At 43.6% G+C, this 25,351-nt stretch overlaps 3 long non-coding RNA genes across 3 annotated transcripts; 2 read left to right on the top strand and 1 right to left on the bottom strand.

Annotated features, from left to right (window-relative positions):
• Window positions 1-694: 694 nt before the first annotated feature.
• LOC123609043 lies at window positions 695-7,048 on the bottom strand. The gene is made up of 3 exons (XR_006717582.1): window positions 6,970-7,048; window positions 5,105-5,745; window positions 695-981 (listed from the first exon to the last, which is right to left on the bottom strand). It is a non-coding gene; the product is annotated as an uncharacterized LOC123609043 (long non-coding RNA).
• Window positions 7,049-13,652: 6,604 nt separating this feature from the next.
• Window positions 13,653-19,047, top strand: LOC123609823. Its single transcript, XR_006717976.1, has 3 exons — window positions 13,653-13,982; window positions 15,338-15,844; window positions 18,903-19,047. It is a non-coding gene; the product is annotated as an uncharacterized LOC123609823 (long non-coding RNA).
• Window positions 19,048-22,302: 3,255 nt separating this feature from the next.
• On the top strand, window positions 22,303-23,848 carry LOC123609822. The gene is made up of 2 exons (XR_006717975.1): window positions 22,303-22,726; window positions 23,141-23,848. It is a non-coding gene; the product is annotated as an uncharacterized LOC123609822 (long non-coding RNA).
• The last annotated feature ends 1,503 nt before the right edge of the window (window positions 23,849-25,351 follow it).

Genomic DNA, 25,351 nt, shown 5'->3' with positions numbered 1-25,351 from the left:
GCAATTATTAATTAGGAATAAACAAAGATTTTTAAAGGCTGAATTTTGTTCCCCCCCCCCCAAATAAAAGATGTATTGAAGTCCTAGTCCCCAGTACCTCAGAATGTGCCTCATTTGGAAACAAGGTCTTTGTAGACTTAAACAAGTTAAGATGAGGTCCTTCGAGTGGGCGCTAATCCAATATGACTTGTGGCTTTATAAAATGGGGAAATTTGGACATAAAGGCAGATACAAACTTTGGGAAAATGTCAAGTGAAAAAGAGATCAGGTGATGTATCAGCAAAGCACTAGAAGCTCGAGAAAAGGATGGGACAGATTCTCCCTCACGGCCCTCAGAGGATGCAACTCTACCAACACCTTGATCTCCGACTTCCGGCCTCCAGAACTGTGAGACAACCAATCTCTCTTGTTGAAGCCTCCCAGTTTGTGGTACTTTGTTACAGCAGATTAATGCGGGGATGTTGGCAGGAGCTCAGAGACCATTGCCTTTGAGAATATATTGTAGACAAGGCTAAAAGCAGTGGTGAGGAAAAAAAAAATTGATTCGAGAAAATCTATCGTACAAATTTCCTTCCAACCGGTATGCCAGCTTTCTGCAGGTCGCCTTTAAAATGTTAAAAATGTATATTCTAAAGAGAGTTTTAGAGACAATCCCTGCGCATAACGGCTTTGTTACATATCTGGCATTTGAACGTGGCTTATTTCAGTTTTATTGGAACATGTGAATGTGAAATGTTTTTCACAAGAATAAAAGAGTACGTCGCACAGAATACAGGTGTGTAATGGGTAAATAGATCTGGGAGTGAAATTCTGCATTCTCCCATGTCAACTCGGCAATGGCACTACTCCTTTCTTCTCACAGCGTTTGCTTGGGATTATGTAGGAAATAAGAGGCTAGAACAGTTTTGATAGATAATCCTTCGCCAAAAAACTTCTGGAGGACAGCAGAATTGAACTCTCAGTTTTCCCCTTCTCTCTGGCCTAAAAATCAAGCGAAAGGGAACATTATCAATGGCCAATTCTTCATACCTGGAAGGTCTCATGGGTGTTACTTATGACCAATCATTTCAGAGAAATCACAGTCCTTGTAGGATGGGATGGCCCAGATACTCTGGATTCTTTCTTCGGTCCTTTAACCAGAACTCTAATTGCTCTTCAGTCTCTATCCTCCTAACTCCTATGTGCCCAGCCCTCAAATACTGGAATTTCATTCAATGTCGTTCAGCGTACGAAACAGAAAGTGACTCTCCCTCCTTGCGCTGCCCTAAGATGGCCAGAGCTTGACCGTGGCCCAGCCTGCTGCGAAGTAGGTCACTGCAGGCTGCCATAACTATGAGAACATGCTCAAGGGAGGGCAGGGCCTCTGGTGCTCAGGACCAGGACTGCATCACATGCGTCACATATAGGAAGCCCTTTATCCCCAAATGTTACATAGACTGGGTCAGAATTCACTGAGCTTCTGCAACTTTTCTACAACAGTGAAGATACTTCTAGTATTCTTTTTATGCCAACTCCTTTCATGTGTGTACATGTTTACATACATAGTCTACCTAAAAATTAAAAGTAAAAAATAAATTCAACATTTTGCTTTCAATTGCCATATGACGAATGTGTCTTTACTAAGCCGTGTATCCAGCACAAGGTTAGGCACGGGGAGGGCTATAAAAGAAGAATAAGGAATGGGGTCTGCCCTAAAGGGAGATTTGCGTTCATCTCATCGAAAAAACAAAACCACCTCTCCTCTCGCATTCAAAGTACGGTTATTTTCAAAACCTATGGCAAGTACTGTATAGAAGTATTTAGCTCCGAGTGTAATAAGAGCTGAAAGGAAGAGTTGGCTTGACTTCAACAGCCAGTACAAGCTCCATCAAGGGCATCAGATACGAGCTGCCTTAAAAGAGAAAATTACAAGAAAACTGAGGGACAGGGTCTGACGTATTATATTATGCAGAACACAGAACACAGAAACACAGACACGGAGATGAGAGCGGGCACGATCTGTGTTCGGATAATTAACGTGTCTGATCCAAGAAGGCTGCAAATCTGAGTGGAGGTATATCACAGAGAGATGCTTCCTCGCTTTCTTTTATTCTTTGGTTCTCTTCTTTCCTTCAACAAAGACTGATTGAAAGCCTCTTAAGTGCCTGGCACACCTCAGGTACTGGGGATAAGGGACACCATCTACTGATATGCAGCCTACACTCTAGTCGGATAGACAAAGTAGGAGGCTGACAACCAAAGAGAAGGGTTGGAGGAAAGAAGAACAAAGTCTTGAGATTAGGGAGAAATGATCTGGAACTCGCAACAAGGATCAAGAAGATGCTACTGCATTTTCAGGCCCCGGGGCCCATGAAAGAAACTGCCCCGTGCGAGAGGGATGCACAAGAATCAATGCCTTGAGGGGAAAGCAAAGTTTCAGCTAGGTCCGGAAGGTGAAGTACATATCCTGAAAAGTGGCCAAAGATACAAGGTGTATGGCTGATGACGGACAGTGATTTATTTATAAAGCACCAAGTAGATGTGTTCGGAGAAAGGGTAAGGGTAAGAGATAGGATCAACTTCATTGTGTGGACCAAACAGGAAAATAAAAGTGTGTGTGTGTGTGTGTGCGCGCGCGTGTGCGTGAGCCAACTTTTCATCATTCGCCTTCCTCCCTACCTTATCCGCCAGCAGTAAGGCCCCATTTTGAATTCACTCAGTCCTGCTAGAACGAAATTCTCTCTCTCTCTCTCTCTGAGGGAAACCCCTCAGACTCTGGAAGCTTTCCTGTACACACACACACACACACACACCACCATACGCCCAAGATGCATCTAAAAGACCAGCACCAACCAATCGACAGGCTCCCTAATAAGACTTGAAACAAATTTCAAAATCTTCAGATCCTCTCTTCACCAGCTCTGCCAGATTTTTAGTTTCCACTGCTGCTTCCGGGGTGCTGAGAGTGGATAATTACTCGGAAAGAGTTAAAGTGCACCTTCAGAATAGGAGTTACTGTTCCAGATACTGAAATTTTCAAACCACTCATCCATTTGACAGTAAACTATATTCCCCAAGCATGAAGCTCGTACTGAGTGACCTACAAAAATGGTGAGTCTGTTCTTTTGAAGCTATTATATGCACTTATCTTATTTGGTCCTCACCGGGATCCAGTGAAATAGACAAATGTAGACACTGAGGTCACAGAGTTAAATCGTTTGCTCACATTCACATAGGACCACAGGGAGATTTACTGCAAAACTAATGAAGATAAACGTCAGGACTCTCCTCTTGCCTGGGCTTCTTCCAATATCCCGGACGGGAAAGAGGCCCACCAATTTGTTCGCACGGTTATAGTGGCTATAAAACTTGTAAGAGTGAGACATTTTAATCACAAGTGGTGATTAAAGCACAATTGGTAAATATTGCTATCTCTTTCTACTCCAATTTCCCCTCCATTGCATTTCTCTTCATGTTGGGTGGCCTTGATCATTTTTAGGATCCAGCTAAGGAAAAGTTGAGTCGGGAATATCTATAGTTAATGTTTTGTAAGATCCATGTATGGGATCCGAAATGGGTCATGTGTATAATAGCTATTGCAAGCCTTCCCAGTGTAGGACTGGCTTGGGCATGCACTCTCCAACCCTCTGCACACACACACACACACACACACACACACACCCCATGCCAACTCTGCTGGCTTCCACACAAAGATTTTAGGGTTACAGGTTGTCCTATAGCACCTGGCACCGAAAGTAGGTGGGTCTGAGTAGTGGAAGAGAAGCAAGTTTTTGCATATTAAGACTCACCATCCCATCCTCTATAGAAAATATTCCAAAATTGTTATCTTTTGAAGGGTATGCAGCCAAAAAATTGGGAAAAAGTATTACAGAAGTGTGCCAGGCTAATAAAAATATTGTGCTGCCTTTACAGACTTTGTAAGATAAATGACATTGGCCAGCTTTTTAAACATTTGTAATCCTTAGCATTTCTTTGCTCATTATAAATGGATATTCACCATCACACTTAATTTTTTATTTCTAATTTGTATTCTTTTTCCTGGAGAAGACCTTTGCCAAGTTGTATGAGCCCTCAACATACGTTCAAAGAAACTAGGTGTTCTAACTCCTAGCCTGAGGAAGGTTCCTGCCTCTCAGCTCTACCCAGGCCATTTACACAGTATCGGAAGTTACAGTGGAGCATCTGACCGGCGGTAATTTCCACTAAAAGCGGTTCTTTCTTTCTCTCCTAATGACTTAGCCATGCTGACCATTTTGATGCCATGAAAAAATTGAGAAATTCCCCTTTCCCACCCCCAAACCTCCAAGCCAGTAGTTTTCCTTTTCACACATGCCTCTTCATTTCCTGATTCTGGTCTGGGCTTGAAGCAAAGTACCTGAATCCAGCCAGAAAGGCTGTTATTACAGTAATTTTGGCCTAACAGGGGCAGGAAATACCAACAACCTTATGCGAGCTATTCTCCAATGAAGAGCCAGCCTGAATGTATAAATGTGGGGCCCTTGCATAATTCAGATGATGCACAGATAAGATCAGGACATTTGGAAACACCTTTCCTCCTAATCCTTAGAAGCACTGGATAGATATGGATTCCCCACAATAAAATCCCGAAATAAAGGACTGCAATAACATTTTTTTAATGCAAGCCCCAGAGAAATAACAAATAACATTTCTCCTGGGAATTTTCTTCCAAATCCTAGCTTTAATTGTCAAACAGATAGAGAGAAGTAAGACCGCCAACGAAAACAAAGAAGGTTCGGTATTATTTTTTGATAAAAAGGATTCCCTGTCCAGTTCCTGCACAATTAGTTGTGTTAACTTTAATCAGAATCCCAGGTAAAACAAAATAAAGTTATTTTGCCCAGTGCGTTATGATGAAGAAGAAAGGAGAGAGAGAGAGAGAGAGAGAGAGAGAGAGAGAGGTGTCATCCATGCAAACTGCCTTATCTTCCCACAAAGACCATAACCCAGCTCATAAATACATAAAGCACATACAACATTCAGTATGGCAGGCATCTTTCTTTCAGTGAAACATGTTACCAACGAACTGACATTTTCAATACCTGCGTTATAAAGTTTGAAACTCAATCCTACTTTTCAACGTTACCTAAAATCCTTGGCTCTGACGTTTATGCTAATCTTTCTTTTACTTCCACCTCGGGCAACTTTGAAGTTTATATTGTTGTTTGCAGCATTTGACGTAACCGTTTTGTAGTTGTGTTTACTATGCCAGTGCATAGCATAGTTCGAGTGAAACAAACATTTTAGAATTTGCATTGGCCTTGTTGTGACCTGCCTGATGAATCACCCTTGCTGTTCCAGCCCATCGTTTCCCAGGACTGACACAAGGCTGTTTTGCCCCATTAATTGCAGAACTCTGTTTACGCTGATTCAAATACATGTCCAGGCTGGGCTGTTTGAACTGCTTCAGGGAAAAGCACTAAGGCAAGGCCTGTAGGTAGGTAGTTCTCTCTCTGAAGTCTGAATAGGGGGAGAGGGTCTGGCATGAGATGTTCAAAACCACTCCCTTTCTCGGGCGACTGAGTCTTGTTCTTTGTAAGGTTAGTTCTCAGCATGATTGCATGGCTTCTATTGGCGTAGCTCCCAAATTTTGTGGTGTTGATGCACTGACTGTTGAGGGTGGTCACAAAACAGATTGTGGAACTGGGCAGAAGGACACTCGGTCACTGGAGCTGTCACACATCTCCTGCAAAGTCCTTCACCCAGAACAAGAACTCAGGCCTGTGTCTGTGGATAGATGATTAAATAAATACATTAATACATAAATAAATATATATATATATGCACTAAGGAATGAGAAGAAATAGGATATGTAACTAAACTTTATAGGGGATAAGGCCCTGCCAACCCCAGAGATTCACTTAGACAAAAGCCTGGTAATCTTTTTTTTTTTTTTTCTGGTTCCCGTTTTCTTCTTTAATTTTTTTTTAAACATTTATTTATTGTTGAGATATAGAGTGTGGGTAGGGAAGGGGCAGAGAGAGAGGGAGACACAGAATCTGAAGCAAGTTCCAGGCTCTGGGCTTTCAGCACAGAGCCCGACACGGGGTTCGAACTCACAAACCGTGAGATCATGACCTGAGCCGAAGTCGGAGGCTTAACCGACTGAGCCACCCAGGTGCCCCTAAAAGCCCGGTAATCTCAATGGCACTTTGACTTTATGTGTTTCCTGGCACTGATCAGGCAGCAAACGAACCAGGTCAGAGACTACAAGGGCGTGCCCCTTTGTCATTGTATTAGCGCTGAATTAATAGGAATATCACTGACCCTTAATTCTATTGAAATCTGTATTATCTATTTTATAAAGTATTTTTGCCCCCGGCTGCTGTTTTTCCACCCACCCACTTCCTACCTTTTATTTAGCCTTTTGACTTCATTCTGATTTCTTCCCAAATTAGAAGTATTAGGGAGGAGTCCTTGAACCAGTTTTTCTCTTAATTAGAAACTTGTGTAAAAATGAGACCAAGAATAGGGTGGGGGAAATGGTAAAGAGAAAAGATTAAAAAGCAACTATGATGTGGCTGTGGGTTTCAGGTTGTCACCGTGCAGCTTCTCTCCAGAATCCAGGTAAATTACGAATAGAGAGGAAAAGTAGATACAAGTCAATCACCTTCTTCAATAAATCTAGAGTTTACCCATCAGTCAAGTTCACCCTGAGTATAGCATCAATCCTACTCCAATCGCCCCTCCTTATGCATGGAATATATGTTCCAAGACCCCAGTGGATGACTGTAACCACAGATAACACTAATACTATATATTAGTAGTATATATGCTATGTTTTTCCTATACATACATACCTATGATAGAGTGTAATTTATAAATTAAGCACAGTAAGAGATTAACAACAACTAATAAAATAGGACAGTAATAATAATATACTATAATAAAACTTATGCGAATGTGGTCTCTGTCTCTCTTTCTCAAAATATCTTATCATACTGTACTCACCCTTCTTCTTGTGATGATGTGAGATGGTAAAATGTCTGCTTGAGGAGACAAAGCGGGGTGAATGACACAGGCACTGTGATGTAGCATTAGGCTACTATTGACCTTCTGCCAATATGGCAGACGGAGGGTCATGGCTTCCTAGCCATGGTTGACCATGGTCTGAAACCACGAAAAGCGAAGCCATGGTAACTGAAACCCCTCTATAATTAACACTTTAAGCTTGGTGATGGGGGGTTGGGGGTGCAAAATGGAATACAAGCAGTAATGAACGAAACTTTCTGTGTTGCTAATGAATAATTAAACCACACCGAAGGGGGTGGAAAAGAACAGAATTATCCTGAGTAACTTTGGGAAATAGCATTTTGTCTATATACACAAAAAATGTACACAAAATATTATACTCAAGGAAACTGTGTCTTTCATGGGTATGAGTTAGCAATTCTGAAATTATTTTATGCATGTGTGAGGACTGAACAGAAAGTCTATTATGGACAGTGAAAGCAAGGTTTATCTCTGTCAGAAAAAGGAATTACAAATTAAGAAAGGGGAAGACTAGGTAGAATGAATTTTGTGGTGTTAGATCAGAAACAGAGGTATCTGTATAAACTCATAGATTTAAATGTGTGCGTGTGTGTGCATGTGTGTGCACATACACATGCATACACAGATGGGCTGCTTTTAGATGACCTGGAACCATTATTTTGTTTTGTTTTGTTTTGTTTTGTTTTGTTTTGTTTTGTTTTGTTTTTTGGTGGACTTATATAGGGTCCTTAGAGAAAGAAGAAAATGTATGTTGTGAGTCATTTAAGGAAATACAAGGCTCATCATAATAAGTGCTATTTCCAAAGGGTGCCAGTGAGGGCGTTAATAAGGCAAGGCACAGAACTGGGCATAATTTGGGGCGCGTGGGTGGCTCAGTCGGTTGAGCATCCAACTTTGGCTCAGGTCATGATCTCATGGTTCGTTGGTTCGAGCCCTGCATCGGGCTTTGTGCTGACAGCTTGGAGCCTGGAGCCTGCTTCAGATTCTATGTCTCCCTCTTTCTCTGCCCCTCCCCCACTAGTGCTCTCCCTCCCTCCCGCCCTCTCTCTCTCTCTCTCTCTCAAAAATAATAAATAAACCTTAAAAAATTAAAAAAAAAAAAGAACTGGGATAATGCATAATGGGGGAAGGGAGTAAGAAAATACCAATAACAGCTAAGAATCCCTGTCCCCAATCCAGGAGCCAAGTTGTAAGTATTGCAAATTCCATCTACTCCATCCAGCTCTAATAACATAGGCACAGATTTAGATGCTATTGTTTAATTTTAGGATACACTCAAGCTATAAAATCTGCTTAAAACCATAAGCCCTCCTGCTTAAAATTGAGAGAAGAGCAAACACAAACTTTTAGAGCCAACATAAACTTTTTAGGCCATTTTTAGGCCATTTTTTGAATTAACAAGTTCTCATCAGAATGAAAAACAGGACCCCTCGAGAGCAGGTCTCGAGGATTCCTCACACAGACTCGAGAAAGTTACAAGCAACCAACTGACTTTCTCCAGAGAACTTTCTCCGGAGAACTTTCCATTAGTCATTTGCATGACTTCAATGAGATATTAGTCAAAGAGATTTTGCTGCCACCCAGAATGAATCACTCTCGGTTCAGTGAAGTCTTGGAGGGGTACTGACGAGCAATCCACTTTTCCGTTTCCAAGGAAGGATTTATTTATGTGTGAGTTCAAGAAGGACAGAAAATGACTAACACCTCACACCAAACTGAGACTTGAATCAGAGAATTAGCAGGTACACAAAGTCTTGTGTTGATGGAGAGTATGAGGGCAGTTAGTCTCCATAATGTGACCACTGTGATTTCTCTGACCTAGGATTTTCTTGGTTCTGTTTCACCACTGTGTGGTCTTACCATTGTCTGCGAAAAACTAACACCCCCTGTCCTGTAACCTCTCTTCTAATCTAACCAGCAGCCCTAACAGACCAAGAAGGTTTAAATCAGACTTCACGCGTTTGCTTTCTTTACCTGACTGAGCTGTCGGAGAAGTTTGCAGTAGGCTATATTGGAAATTCAAAAGATACAATCATCCATAAATCACAGGGTCAAAGGCCGAGCCAGGAGCTAAAATGTGCACAGCTATGTTTTGGATCTCAAACCCTGGACCTAGAAAGAGCATCACTATTGACAAAGTTTGCCCTATGGCACAGCTGAGAAGACAGGTTTTTAAAATTTGTCAGGGGCGCCTGGGTGGCGCAGTCGGTTAAGCGTCCGACTTCAGCCAGGTCACGATCTCGCGGTCCGTGAGTTCGAGCCCCGCGTCAGGCTCTGGGCTGATGGCTCAGAGCCTGGAGCCTGTTTCCGATTCTGTGTCTCCCTCTCTCTCTGCCCCTCCCCCGTTTATGCTCTGTCTCTCTCTGTCCCAAAAATAAATAAACGTTGAAAAAAAAATTTTTTTTTTAATAATAAAATAAAAAAAAATAAATAAAATTTGTCAAATGATTTACATTTATTTATTTATTTGTTTGTTTATTTATTTACATCAAAATAAGTGTACTTTTAAAAAAAATTTTTTTAATGTTTATTTTTGAGAGAGAAAGAGACAGAGCGTGGGCAGGGGAGGGGCAGAGAGAGAGGGAGACTCGGAATCCCAAGCAGGCGCTCTGAGCTGTCAGCATAGAGCCCGACACCGGGCTCGAACCTACGAACCATGAGATCATGACCCAAGCCAAAGTTGGATGCCTAACCAACTGAGCCGCCCAGGTGCCCCTAGATAAGTGTACTCTTAATATCTTTCATCTATCTCATCCATTCCCACACCTACCTCCCCTCTGGCAACCACCTGTTTGTTCTCTGTATTTAAGAGCCTGTTTTGCTTTTCTGTCATTTTTTTTTTCTTCGTTTTGTCAAATTTGTCCTTGAATTCCACATAGGAGTGAGATCATATGGTCTTTGTCTTGTTTTGCCTGACTTATTTCACTTAGCAATATACCTTCTAGGTCCACCTATATTGTTGCAAATGCCAAGGTTGCATAGTTGGGCAATTTTCCATTGTGTGTGTGTGTGTGTGTGCACATGTATACACACATTTTCCTTATCCATTCATGAGTGCCTTAAATAATTTACTTTAATAGAATAAATTCACATTTACTGAATATTAAATAAGTGCTAACCCTAAAATCTAGAATAGGATTCATTCATCCCACAAATACTGATTTGCTATGATGTATTGGGCTTTGCCTAGTCACTGGGGAAAGAGAGACGAATAAAAAGATGGTCCTTGCCCTCAACAAGCTTATGAGCGGAAGGAACATGCATAAACAAAATGAGCAAAAAATCTGATACAACAAAGTGTGAGAAGGATGCATAAAGGAGAGAGCTTTTAACCCTAGGGTGTCAGGAGTTGTAAAGAGAAGGAAGGTGTTGTGGAAACTGACATCTGGGCTGATTAAAGGACAAGTAGGAGGTCACCAGGCAGCCCTTAGGACAAGGGCAGGTGGAGAGATGGGTGGCACCGCGATTTCTTTGGGCAAAGAAAACAGTAGGCCAAACGGATGCATGAAATAGTATTTTGTCCTACAAAACTCAGTGTTACTGGCGGGTTGGACGTGAGGCAAGCAGGTGTCAGGTACGAGGGGAGGAGACCCTGCCAGAGGTCACCAGCTGGCGGGGGCCACCTGTATCACACCCACACTCATGCCCAGCTTTGATCTCACCGGCAGTGGGATGCCAGGGAGGGGTCTTCGGATGAGACATGGTCAGACTTGCAGATGGATGTCTCTGGATGAAAACAAAATGAGAGAAATTACAGTGACGGCATGTGCTTTGCGCGATCTGGTTAGAAATCTTTCTCCCCAGTACTGTTTCAATCTTCTAAATCATATTTAAGAGCACTAGCCTTTCCTTTTTTTTTCATCCTTCAAACCCCGTGCCAACTGCTAATGATGCCAGCAGCCACGACATGGAGCGTTGGGGGGGGGCACCCACAAGCTGCCACCGCCACCCCTTTTCTCACCTGTTCCTTCAGCCGTCCCAAAGAAACATCCCGTCTAAGGAAAGACATTGTACTTTGCTCTGAAAGGGCAGCTTCAAGCCAAGGCTCTGAGCCCCCCTTTCCAACCATTTGCAGCTCTAAGAAGCCCCTCTAATATGCAAATGCTGGAGCATCGCTGAGTAAGCAGCAAATGGCTCATAGAGGACCCTTTGATTCTTCCAGACCTCAGAGGTCTTGTGATGTCTTCATTCTTTTTTTTTTTTTTTTTAAGTTTATTTATTTTTGAGAGAGCAAGAGAGAGACAGAGCATAAGCAGGGGGTTGGGGCAGAAAAAGAGGGAGACACAGAATCCGAAGCAGGCTCCGGGCTCTGAGCTCTCAGCACAGAGCCCGATGCGGGGCTTGGACCCACAGACTGTGAGATCATGACCTAAGCCGAAGTGGGACCCTTTACTGACTGAGCCACCCAGGCGCCCCATGATGCCTTCTTTCTTGTGTAAAGCCTTTGGGAAACCTCTCTCAGAACCCCACTGGTCTACGAATGGCTGAGAAAGGTCCCTGCAGGTGGGGTCTAGGGGGAGAGTTTCTATTCTTCAAGAAACTGGCAACAGATGGTTTGGCCTTTGGCTAAATCTTCAGCTGAGTTTCCCAAAAGTATGAGCAGGTGTGAGCTGCCACATGACCATCTTCTATCTGAGAAGCCAACAGCCTAGAACAACCCCATAAATCACAAGCAGTATTAATGATCATCTGCAAAACCAGAGTGAATTTCCCTGCAGTACTTTCAAAACAGAAAATTAATAGCTACTCATAAATACTTTCCTTTTTTTACACATTTAATAATTTTGGTTAGGCACACTGATTACTTTGATCTTTTTGAGTCTGTAGATACCACGTGTCTTTCTTTTTTCTTTCCTTTTTTTTCTTTTTTCTTTTCTTCCCATTGGTTTTCTGCTGAGCTGTTACCAAATGGTGGATTGCCCATAAGAATGAAAACTACTTTCTTGTTTGAAAAAATAGCATCAATTAGGCAGGATAAACAGATCCACTGCCTAGGGTGGCCAGACTTAACAAACAGAAATACAGACAGCCCAGTTAAATTTGAATTTCAGAGAAACTACAAATAATATTTCAGTATAAGTACATTCCGTGCAATTTGGGGACATACGTGCTAAAAAATGGCTCGTTTTGTTTACCTGAATTTCAATTTTAACTAGGGATTCTATTTGGCAACCCATTCAGAAAGATTTGAGTGTTAGTTTATGGTATTTTGGCTAGGCTATCTAGCCTGAAAGAAAAATACATCTTCCACCCAGCTTTATAGAAAGAAATATGGAGAAGTATCATATTGTTCAATTAGAAATAATTCGATGTCAGTAGGATATTATGTAGCCATTGCGAAGGACATTTTGTGATAAGTTTATACAAATGTGGGAAAGTGCACATTATAAGCTACGTGAAAAAAGCAGGATGCACAATTACATTATAGTAGTAAAATAATACCTAGCCTTCAAAGAATGCTGATACGTAACAAGCATGTTCTAACTGTACTTTGAATTAACTTGTTTAATACTCGCAGTTGAGTAACTGCTGTGGTTATCCCCAGCATGAAGATAAAGACATTGAAATCCCAGAAAGGTTTACTTGCCTACTAAATATTATATTGTTACACATATACATATGTTGCCATGTAAGCATTCACAGATACGTAAATGTATGTTACCAAAAAGCCACATGAAGAAAAAAAGACTAGAAGAAAATGTACCAAGCTATAATGTTCGTTATTGGGGGTATGAATATAGTGATTTCTAAAATCTTATTCCTGCATTTTCTGTATTTTCTACAAGAACATGCGTTGCTTTTCAGATAAAATAATAATTTAAGTGGAAGACTGTACAAATTAGAAAATTCTATTCCCATTTTCGATGCCCTTGTTACCTGCCCCTACTGTATATTATGAAACTAGCTTTGAGGGGTTACGTACGTCACTGTAAGTTTTAACCCACCCAAGTGTTCATCGGGAAGATACAGGCCTCTGTCTTTGAAATTGAGGGCACCTTTGGAATCAATCGATTTATCCAATCCCATGATTCCAAGTGGCCACTGAACATTCTGCAGAAAATGAAACAAGAAATTTATCAATAGATAGATGCGGTTCCTGTGGCTTTTTGTACACATTCCACTAGATGGAACAATACTGGCTTTGCAGCCGGCAAGGAAAAGTACAGGCAATTTATACATGCCTCCAAGTCATTTCCTCAACTTGCCCTGAAGAATCAGTTCCTGCAGAGAATTCTAGGTTCATCCTAAATGAAATAGGTCAAACAGAGAAAGACAAATGCCATATAATCTCTCTGGTATGTAGAATCTCAAAAACAAAAACAAGCTCATAGATACCGAGAACAGATTGGTGATGGCAAAGAGGCAGAGGTTGAGAAATGAAATGTTTTCTTCCTTCTTCTTCTTCTTCTTCTCCTTCTTCTTCTTCGTTTAAATAAATTGAATATAAATTTAAAAAAAAAAAGACAAGGTGAGGTACTTATGTGGTGTTGGTGCTCTTAGGGAGAGGCTTTGTCTGCCATATGTCAGAGAGGACTTGGGAAGAGCACGAGGCAGGCTCCAAGCTAACCATGAGCTGAGATTGTTCCAATGGCTCCTATGCCATTACTAATAAGAAATTTGTTTTTTTCAGGAGACTGTCACCAGTAAAACATAAGCTTCTGGCTTTTACTTTAAAGGAAAGATGCCAGCTTCTCAGCTCATCCTTTAATTGCCTTCTACGTAATAGGAGAGGTTGTTAGTATAGAGAACAAGCCAGAACAGGGATAGGGAAGCCAACTGCTCTCCATTCCGACCATGGAAAGTTCACTGGGAGGCGTGGTTTGAGTCCAACCAGAGGATGCAGGAGACTGGAGAAGATTTCCCTTTCGCTTCAGGCCCACGGCAAAGTACATTGCCCTCTTTCCTTTGCGAAGCAACCACCGAGCACTTCTCAGAGAAATGCCACAAAGATGCCTCAGCCTCGAACAAGAGTGAGTCATTATTTGTACAATTCGGTGGCACTGCGAACCCGCCTCTGCTCTTCCTCACAGTTTTTGTTTTCTTGGTATGATAATTAGTTGTTGGCATTAAGAATGTGTCTTCTGAGGAACAAAAAAAAAAAAAAAAAATCGGGCACCTGTTATTTCTGGAGTGAGTTTTCTACGCATCCTATTGAGGTAAACTCTCCACTCAGAGTCCAGGCGACGTGTGGTCGCCTAACCCAGAGCTCCAGGGTTCTCATGCTATGTTTATACCAGTCCCAAATAAGGAACCCGATTTCCAGCTACTAGCTTCTACCTTCTGCTGAGATAAACAGAGAGCAAACTGTTCAGGGAAAGCCAGCGTTCCTCAGGTACCAAAAACTTGAAAGTTATCATCTAGCGATTCTTAACCTCAACGATACAGTAGAATCACCTCGGTAGCTTTTTGAGAAATACCTGTGCTGGGACCCTACCCCAGAGCAGGTAGACAGAATGAATCTCTGGGTGTGGAGCCATCCGGGGCACTGGCATTCTTTTAAAGCTCTCCGAGTGCTTCTACTAGAGGGCCAGGGTTGAGAACCACTGATCTCATCCATCCAGGCCCTTCTTAATGAAAGAGACCCAGAAAGGCAGATGGACTGTCCCAAGGTCCCATAACTTGTTAGGCAGCGTGCCCTTCTCTGTCCTCTTCTAGTCTATGATCTCTCTGAGCACCTGAACCGTAATGATGACGTTTAAATCCACAGTGCCTACCACAATAAATGTGTGATGAGGGCAGAAAGCTGGGAAGGAAAAGCTGGGCCAGAACCTGTTCGCTCTTCTGTTCCATGGCCTCTTATAAGACAAATTATTTATTATTTTTTTTTTTTTAATTTTTTTTTTTCAACATTTATTTATTTTTGGGACAGAGAGAGACAGAGCATGAACGGGGGAGGGGCAGAGAGAGAGGGAGACACAGAATCGGAAACAGGCTCCAGGCTCTGAGCCATCAGCCCAGAGCCCGACGCGGGGCTCGAACTCCCGGACCGCGAGATCGTGACCTGGCTGAAGTCGGACGCTTAACCGACTGCGCCACCCAGGCGCCCCGACAAATTATTAAGATAAACGACGATGAACGTTTTTAACCCCCAAACTAAGCCACTAAATATCAGATTCCCCACAACTTATGACTCATTCATTTCTGGAAAACTGCTCTGAGTCAGCTTGCCCCCCAAATCCCAAACCAAATGACTTTACCCTAATTGGTCCAACTTTTTTTTAAGCTCAGTGCTTGATGTCATTCCATACCCTATTTCTCATTAAATTCTCATTCTGTTGAGTTTCTTTCATTTCCTTAGTCAAACTCGACACTTTCCAATTAACAGGTCCTTCGCCACGGCCTGTTTTCCTTCCGCCTCGAGATACCAGAGTAAAGAGGGGAATACCGAGAAGTCTGTCCTGGGATTCAGGACACATAGGCCTTGAGCCTGAGAGTTGCTGAGGCCTCAGCACAGAGTGCCAGAGTATTCCGTAGCTGCACATCTCTCACCAGACAGCCAGGTGGCATTCAGGCGACTACAAGTGTGGCGTGACATAAGGACTCAGGATTGGGACACCAATGTCCGGGGCCCTGGAACTGTGCAGCGGCATTGTGGTCCCCATGCCCTCAGCCTCGGAACCACGGTGTACACAGACCAGCCTTCCAAATGCCTGCATCACTACACTGCGTTCCTTTGCCGGAGGGAGTTCTCTGAATATCTCCCCGTGACAGACCGAAGCACCTGAGAATGAATATCTCCCCCCCCCCCCCACCTCTGTGGTGGTCTTCAACCCAAAACCATCAGGAACTGGGGTCTGCAGCTCCCTTCTCCCTCAGGTGCAGGAACTCCAAGGTAAGTGTTGAGTTTCTCCTGGGGTGACAGTCCAGTTACCCAGCCGATACCTGCTCGCTACCTCGCCTTTCATTAGCTGCCTCTCCTCTTTCGCCCTTGTCCACTCTCTTCCTGGTGTTTCCTCAGCTCATCCCCCAAAGAATGAAATCCTGCGTCAAGGCCTGATTCTGGTCTTCTTCGAAGACACAGTGGCCTGGCCGGCCTAAAGCCAGTTGATTCTCGGGAAGCTGTTTAACTTCTCTGAGAGTCGCTGTTCTCAAATGTAAAGCACGGAAGGGATTTTAAAGCCTCCCTTGGTGGGGCGCCTGGGTGGCGCAGTCGGTTAAGCGTCCGACTTCAGCCAGGTCACGATCTTGCGGTCCGTGAGTTCGAGCCCCGCGTCGGGCTCTGGGCTGATGGCTCGGAGCCTGGAGCCTGTTTCCGATTCTGTGTCTCCCTCTCTCTGCCCCTCCCCCGTTCATGCTCTGTCTCTCTCTGTCCCAAAAATAAATAAACGTTGAAAAAAAAACAATTAAAAAAATAAATAAATAAATAAATAAAGCCTCCCTTGGTCAGAGGAGGCGAAGAGCTGCTTCCCGTGGCTGCCAAAGCCCTCCCTGACCCGCCGCGGTTTCCTTCGGGCTCTTAACCCTTCACGGCTAAGTGCTCCCCTCCCCCACAGGGAGTTCCTTTGGCTTCTTGCAAGTGCCATGTTCCCACTTGCCTTTGGAACTCTCACTCAAGCTGTCCCTCTGCCTGGAACACTCTTCTTCCTTCTGTTTGTTTGGCTCACTCCTACACATCCTCTAGCTCTCTGCTGAAATGTCAATTCCTGTAGGGAAGCCTTTTCTGCCGCCCAATCTAGGACCGTGCTTTTGTTGTGGGCTACCAAATATAGTGTTCCCATCGTCACATTTGACATGCTTTCCAGTAATTTCTATTTATTTCTCCAAGTCCACCTCACTCCCCAACCACCATCACCGCCAGTTATTTCGCTCCTTGAGAACAGAAATTCCATTTATCTTGCTCCCCACTGCAGCCCACATCCAGCGCCCTGTGTGCCCACGGTGGGTACGTAGTAAGCAATTGTGGAGTAAAATGCACGCTTGTTTACTAAACATGAGAGGATTGGGGAATAAAAGTGAAAACAAAGGTTTCCGATCAGTCGTGGCTCTGTCTCAAACGGTTGGCACCCAAGACGTGGCTTTTCTCCTCACCTCTTGCACTTAAAGCCTTGGGGAAAAGGCAAGTGAAGGATGGAATTGCCCTTAACTTGAGAACAGCTTTGTCGCTTCATCCTAGTGTGGGCTCTCATTATTTTTAACACGAAAAATTGTAAAGTTGGAAAGCACTGTGTTAAAATAATCTAGCTCAGTACTTATAAAAACGTGGAGTTAACATTTGGAAAAGAAAGTTTAGTAGCAAGCACTGAACACGAACGATGCTTGGAAGCAGAAGTCACCATGTTTATCAGCTGCTAAGGACAACGCAGCCTTCCTAGGTGTGGGCCTTTCTGACATTCCTTTACACTTGGTGGCCTGATGGGCTTTATCGCAAAAAATATCCCTGGATCTCCCAGGGATGGGCCCATGTGCAGGGAGCTACTCTCAGCCTCTACCAACCACCACCTACCTGAGAGTAAACCCCAAATCCCATAGCAGATGTCGCAGACCCCCTGGGTCTACACTGCCTATCTTTCTCTCCAGGCTCATCTTCCCCTATATCCTGCCACACACCTTCCTTGTCTCTTTATCTGCAGGCGTGTTTTGTATCTTTGGGCTGTTGCTTTGCCCTTCACCCAAAGGCAGACTCCTGCCTCTCTTGCCCACCCTTCGGTCCATTTTTCTGGCTGATTCCTTTCATCCTCACATGCCACGCGGGCCCCAGGGCAGCCTTCTCTGAACTTGTAGATCGGAGATTCCATTATTGGCTTCCACGACCCCCTGAGTTTTCCTCCAGCACATTTATGTATTGAAAATGTTGGTTTGCTGTGCCCCACCTACGTCACCCCCAACCCCTTTGTGGGCTTTTTGAAGATAGGAACTATGTCCTGCTCATCTTTGTCTCCTCAATGCCAAGCATGGCACCTGTTATTGAGTAGGCATTCAATAAATGTTTGCTCAAATATACCAAACAACACAATTATTTTTCGTGTCATCTAGCCCTTGTCTGACTTACAGTAGTAGGCACACTTTCATACACTTCTGATGATTGACTTCCTACTGAATTATAATTTAAAAGTTCTTGTCACGTGCAGTTTAAGCATTAGCCAATAAATGTCCGCAGATTGGAGAAAGGAAGCATTCTAGCTTTAAAAAAAAAAAAAAAATGTTGGTAGGGCACCTGGGTGGCTCAGTTAAGTTGAGTGTCCGACTTGATTTCGGCTCAAGTCATGATCTCACGATCCGGTCTGTGGGATCAAGCCCAGAGCCAGGCTCTGAGCTGACAGCACAGAGCCTGCTTTGGGTTCTCTCTCTCCCCCTCTCTTTGCCCCTCCCCCACTTGCTCTCCCTCTGTCTGAAAAATAAATAAATACACATTAAAGAAAAAAAATTTGTTTTCAAGTTTATTTCTGACAGAGAGAGAGAGTGAGCGTGAGTTAGGGAGGGGCGGAGAGAGGGAGACCCAGAATCCAAAGCAGGCTCTAGGCTCCGAGCTCTCAGCCCAGAGCCTGACGCGGGGCTTGAACTCACGGACCGTGAGATGTGACCTGGGCCCAAGTCGGAAGCTCAACCGACTGAGCCACCCAGGCGCCCCTGAAAAAAAAAAATTTTTTTTAAGTTTGTATACTGTGCACAAGTCTCTCGTGTTGAGTGCCCTGACCACAGACAACAGTCCCGAGGTGCAGCACCTGGGAGAAGGGAAAACATTTCAGGCATTGAACTCCAACAAGCAAAATGGCTATTGCTCAGATCTCCCTTGAATGCGAATACGACTGTACTGTTCGTAATTCCTAAGCAGTCAATCAAACTGAATAGAAGTAATCCTTTGTTGAGATGAATGAAATCTGCGGTTAGGCTTTGGAACTCATTTCTGAGGGAGGGGTTGTCAAAGAAGCTGTGCTCCTGTTCCACCCCAGAGCCGGCCCAGAGAGGGACCGAGGCCAGCGTGTCCACACCCGAGCCAGGAAAGGGCGGAGACACCAGCCATAGAGCCTGAAGCGGGAAGCAGAGCCCCTGGGGACAGAAGGCTGCCACACCACTGCCCTGGTCCCAGGCTTCCAGCACAGGGTGAGGTCTCCCGAAGTTGGGTTTCTGGGGCTTTGCCTTGTTCAGACCTTTGGCACACTTCCCATGTCCCAAGCAAACCCTGATAGCTGCTGTTGACCGAGCTTTTGTCAAATGATGGCCCGCACATTTGCATAAAACCTGCCCTCCCCCCACAGGGGAGTTAGAAAATAATTTTTAAATAATTTTATTATTAAACAACAATAATTTTTGGAGTAACAGGTAGTTTTTAAAATAATTTCCCCAAAGCTGCAAAGTTAACATCTGGGGGTTCCATCTGAGCTCCTAATGATCAATACATTAAAGCTGTGATAAAACGTATAGCCTTGATGTTATTTACATGTATCAGCTCATTTTATTCCCACAAAAGCCTTTTTAGGAAAAAGGTATCCTTTTCTTACTGATGAGGAAATTGAGGCAGAGATTAAGTGAGGTGTGGACAAATGCCCGCCCTCCCCCACCGTCCCGTCCACCGGAAACGTGTAGTATGGTGGGGGTGGGGAAGAAGTCCATCTCCTATCTTCTGAATCAGAACTCTGTCTACCTATTTACCTTCACGCAGACACACACGCACACACACACACACACACACACACACACAGAAATGCTTTACTTCTGGTAAAAATAAGAAGAAGAAGACAGGTGGAAAAAGGATTTGGGAGAAGCCAGATGTGTAATTTACATAACACATGTTCTTCTAAACATGCCAGGCACCATGACAAATAAATTGTAAGATCACTCACCAATAATTGAACTACAAGCTGGGAGGGCTAGTAGACCCCCAAACTGGCTCACGGTACAGATGATTGAGTTCTACCCCACTTTGCTCTAACGTATAAACTACAATTATGAAAAGACAAATGTGTTTGCGGTTATTAGCTCCACAAAATGAAAGCACTCAAACGGAATTCCCTGAGAGCACCAGGAATGTGGCTTCCAATGAAGATGGTCGTCTCTTGCCGGGGAATATGACATGAAGCTTCTTGACATCTGAAGATTTCCAATGTCCACTTTGAGAGCCCACCCATCAGAGCACTGTGGCAGCAGGAGTGTGGCCGAGATTAGAGGTTGAAGACAGCTTTGTCAAAATGAGCTACTGGCCTCATGAGACCTGCTGAGGGGGTGAAGTGCACAGGGATGAATAAACCCTGCCATCAAAAATGTCACCTTCATCCATGAGACAACAAGGTTGGTTCCTACCACTTGCCCTTGTGTGATAGCTGTTTCTCCTGGATTAACATCACATTGATTAATGATGCCAGTTAAAAGCCAGAGCATGCTGAGTGCTGACCTCCGTGAAAGATTGCAAAGTTATGTAAATCTAATAAGGGGCATAGGAAAAGGGGCATGACACTGGAAAGAGTTTCCTTGCTCCTCTGCTTGTTACGGATTTGCATTAGAATGAGGTCAGGTCATCACCATTTCTGTTTTAATTTGTCAATAGGCAATCATGAATTGTAGTCACTGTCTGCTGTCCCCAACTTCCTAGGCACCGAGTGGCACAGCCTTTTCCAGTATCGGAGAAACTTCCAATCCTGCTGAAATGACTTGGTACTCTATTTCCAGACAGGAACATAATGTATGTATATGGGAAAATTAAGTCAATATTTAGCTTAAGCATCTTTTGGCAATACATAGCTTTAAACATAGAGTGGATGGAAGTGTACCTTGACCAAAGGCTCGCCATGGGTCATTTGCTGATATGAGCATATCAGAATCATTGAAATTCAGAAAAATCCAGTTTTCTGCTCACACAATAGCCCTTAGGTACCATAAACTAGCTCAGGGACTTTGTCCTTGATGATTTACTATTGGAACACTTCCAACTATCCCCATGGCTCACTCCATGATGGGCTCCCTCAGGCCTTCACTCTTAAGTCACCTTCCCAGAGAGGTCTTCCCTGACCGTTCTTTTTAAATTTAAGCCTCAAGGGACTGACCCTGTCCCTTTCCACGTCCCTTTCTCATTTTCTTTTTTTCCCCTTATCTGCTTTATTTTATACCTATTTATTTTATTTCTCTTCTATCGGCCTGTACTAAAGTATAAGCACTATGATACCAGGAATTTTTTTCTCTATATTTTTCCCCACTGCCAAAAATCCTTGCTTGTAGATGAATTCCTAGTACATAGTAGTCATTCAGTAAATATGTGTTGAATGGATGGATGGATGGATGGATGGACGGACGGATGGATGGGCGGATGATCACTGGATCTTTCAGCTGGCTGGAATCTGACAAAGAGAGTACAGGTCCAAAAGTAAATAAAGGACAAGCTGATTTCTCAGCTTTTCTCTCTCTGCATGTTGGCAGTTGTTAAACCATCTGCCGTACGAGCCAGCTCGACCATTTCACTCCTGAAACCCTGTGTTAATTACATCGCTACATGGTATTTCTTCACTTATACCGGACAGCCATGTGGTAATGATCTTTCGAGACAATCCTAAAAGAAGAGTACTTTACGATTTGGTTAAAACAAGAGATTAAGATGGTTAGAGAAGTGTCTGTAGGCAATTCTCAAGTCTTTATGTGTGGTTGAACATAGTATCTGCCTCATGGGACAAACTCTTTATAAAAGTTAAGAGTCCCGTTGTCAGAGGCACTGTTTATACACTTACCAACTATTCAAATCTACCTCTCCTAAACACATTAGACGCTAGTTTTTATACTGTCCTTTCCTGTGTATAATCAGGGACACGGTGGTCATTAATGTCCTCAGTCAAAGGGATATTCCTGATTGGTTCTGTTGGATCCTACTTTGACTCCAGGGTCCTGCATGACACCCCTCCATTCCATAAATTGTCTATGCCCTCTCACCTCTGTTAGAGGTGAGGTAGAAAATGGACGTATGGAAGTTTAGCACCTAAAGAGGGCGGGTAATCCACAAGCAATAAGTAAGAGAGGAAAGAGTAGGCCATTATCCAAAGGCTCTTTGAGGTCCTCCTTAGACCATAACCAGTGCCCAATCTGCCTCTGTTCAGCTCCCTGGTCCTGGAGCTGACAGGTCCTTCTTTTGGTACATACCCCATTCCTTCTCTTCCCCGCTATTGGTCAGCCCTCCCCTCTCCCTTTTCCTGATACAGTTTTATTTAGAGATGGAGGTAAAACTCGGCTCCATGTACCCTAAAAGGTCCCCACTTAGAATGGACTTTTCTATGAGCCTTTGTGTTTGCTTCACTGAGGCTGGAAGAGGGGAAAATGGCCACAGGGAACAGAACGTCTGGCAAGCACATAAATTAGTATTTCAGGATTTAACCTTTTAGCTTGCTGAATGAAATCCTCCACATCTGAGGATTACTCTGAGACCCACTTCTTGCTTGAGACCTGTTGACTCTACTCCATTTGGCATAAGTTATCCCCTCCTCAGAAGTACCGTGTCTGCGTCACTCATTTGTCTCTCCTGAACACACTTCAGTCTTGCTCTAGTTTTTATTCTGTTGTGTTTTAGTATCTTCTAAATTCACCTTTTGTTTTGTCTTTCTACCTATGTGATCAACTCCTTTAGAGCAAGGAAGATTCCCAAAAGTATTTTGCAAGCCTGTGCCTCCCACATAATAAGCATTCAGCAAAAATCTGCTGATGCATTGGTCAAGTCCCAATCTGGAAGCACCTGCAAGGTACAACTGACTAAGAGAGGCAGGATGCTCGGTGACATGAAATGGTATTCTGCAGCTTTCATGTAGGGAGACCCTCCTGCCCTAAGTATTATCACTAGAGGTTCTGACACAGAATTCAAGGCACGGGGTGCACAGCCTAAACAAGCAAAGTGACAAACCTCCACAGGGAAGTTTATATCATCATCATCATCATCATCATCAAGATTTGACTATTAACCATGTTCCGGATCCTGTTCTGGGTCCGTTACACACATGAACTCACTTAATCCTTACAGTAGATAGTCTGCATGATCCACATTCATGGAGAAAACATTTGTGTGTGACCTAAGAGAATGGGCTCGATATGAAAGAGCAAAATAGACATTGAAAAAGATTAAGTTTCCGAGTTAGTATTATTTTCCCATTAAAGTCTCAATGCTCACCCCAGGAAAACAGCATATTGCATAATATTAAAGGCATTTGCATTTTTTTTCTAGTGCTCTAAAGCTCTCCATTACCCAGGGAAAGGATTTCCACTCAATTAGATCACAGAATAGAGGATTATGCGGTTTGAGTCCCAACATGGGGAAGACTTGAAGAGATTGTGTGTCAGAAAAACTAACTGAAGACAAGAGCTACAATGTGTGTTAGCACGGAGGCAGTGTCCGCCCCAAGAACAGTCAGGTATTTGTCTTCCTTTGTGCCTTCAGAGGGCTGTGTTGAGGGCTAGCACTCATTTCCAGGAGAAATGAATCGCGCACCCTCAGATTGGATGTGGCTAGCTGGGTCTAGAGGGTGTCAGTCTTTGAGCTGCACGCCGTCTAACGTCAACACTTCGTTTACTTACAATATAAATTAAATCCCTGAGCTGGAACAAGCCAGGGGAGAGACAGCGGGCTAGACTTGTCATGGCAGGAAAGAGTAAAACACAGTGTATCCTCACAAAACATATTAAAGATGTAAATTTGGGTAGGAAAAATCCCGTTATGATTATTGCTTATTACATGTTGTTACTTAATCTGAATTCTTCCAGGAAATTTGAGTTCACTGAATTCAGCTTGGTAGGACTCAGTGGAATAAAGAAAAGCTGAAAGAAAGAGTGTTAAATTCTCCACCTGGTTTGGTTGTTGATTTCTCTTTAACCTATAGGAGGTTCATTGTATTCTGCCCTTGACAGACAGTAATAAAATTATGGTCAATTTGGGTGTTTAGTTTTCCAAATGAGGTTTTGCTGATGGGATCATTTGATAAAGCCATGGACTCACTAGGACAAAGGCACACGTCCCAGAACCCACAGGAGCCTTTTTGCTCTCACTGCCACTCACTGTACCCCAGTATATTCACACTGCTGGTCACCAGGAGGACCAGATGAAAAAGGGTGAAGACAGCAGCATGTGGTTGATGCTGAACAAATCATTGTAGAAGGGACGTTGTTTGAAGTTATAGCCTCAGATGTCACTTGGAAGCGGTTATCAATAAATGTCATCCCTATTTAGCTAACTTTGATTCTCCCGTATTGGAGAATATATATGAGGATGAAGCCTGAATGGTACTAAAACTAGTAATTTACATGTGTAACCAATATGGATTTTTCCACTTAGGTCAATAAATGTCACCATCTGTGGGGCATTCGATAACTAGCTCCATATGGGCGCGCGCATGCACACACACACACACACACACACACACACACACACACACACAGGGAAGGTTCCAGGTCTACAGGATGCACCACCCCAGGCTATGCTATGTGGCAAACCTATCTAGTCTGCACTGCCCAGGGGGCCCAGGTGAGAAAACTAACAGGTTTTCTGTTTGAAATTGGTTCCCCAGAGCCCAGCAACCTCTTTCTTCCTCCTTATTTGGGGTGGAGAACATGAAAGAAAAAGCTATTATATACCCGCTGAGTAAAGAACCTAGAAGGGGTTTCAAAAAAAGTAGATCCAGGGGCGCCTGGGTGGCTCGGTCGGTTGGGCGTCCAACTTCGGCTCAGGTCATGATCTCACAGTTTGTGGGTTCGAACCCCACGTCGGTTTCTGTGCTGACAACTCAGAGGCTGGAGCCTGTTTCAGATTCTGTGTTTCCCTCTCTCTCTGCCCCTCCCCTGTTCACGCTCTGTCTCTGTCTCAAGAATAAATAAACATTAAAAAAGAAATTAAAAAAAAAAAATAGATCCAACCTACAGAAAAATTTTTTTGCCTTCTAAAGAGTTAAAAATTTGGAAAGTTTTGTCTAAATATGTGGTTTGCAACTGCTCCAAAATAACAGAAGACCTAGCATCACTGGAATGACGTTTCCATGTGGAGCTAATCGGTGAGACCTGAGTAACAGCCACTCTTTTCAGACGGCCCCGTTCAGTGCCCACCTAGCCTAAACATTGGGGTTGAGGGCAAGAGGGCTACAGTAGAAAGAAAGCTCAAGGGGCGCCTGGGTGGCTCAGTTGGTTGAGCGTCCGACTTCGGCTCAGGTCATGATCTCACGGTTCGTAGGTTCGAGCCCTGCGTCGGGCTCTGTGCTGACAGCTCAGAGACTGGAGCCTGCTTCAGATTCTGTGTGTCCCCCTCTGCCCCTCCCCTGCTTGCATTGTCTCTCTCTTTCTCTCAAAAAATAAATAAAACATTAAAAAAAGAAAGAGACCTCAAAAATACCAACGAACTTATCAATAAGATTCCAGCAGATTTGCATTCTTCACTTCCCTTTCGGCTGCC

The sequence above is a fragment of the Leopardus geoffroyi genome, chromosome B2 (genome assembly GCF_018350155.1).
Source record: "Leopardus geoffroyi isolate Oge1 chromosome B2, O.geoffroyi_Oge1_pat1.0, whole genome shotgun sequence".
Classification (NCBI taxonomy): Eukaryota; Metazoa; Chordata; class Mammalia; order Carnivora; family Felidae; genus Leopardus; species Leopardus geoffroyi.
The sequence above is the reverse complement of the archived record's forward strand: the minus strand, read 5'-3'. Positions and strand labels throughout refer to the sequence as shown.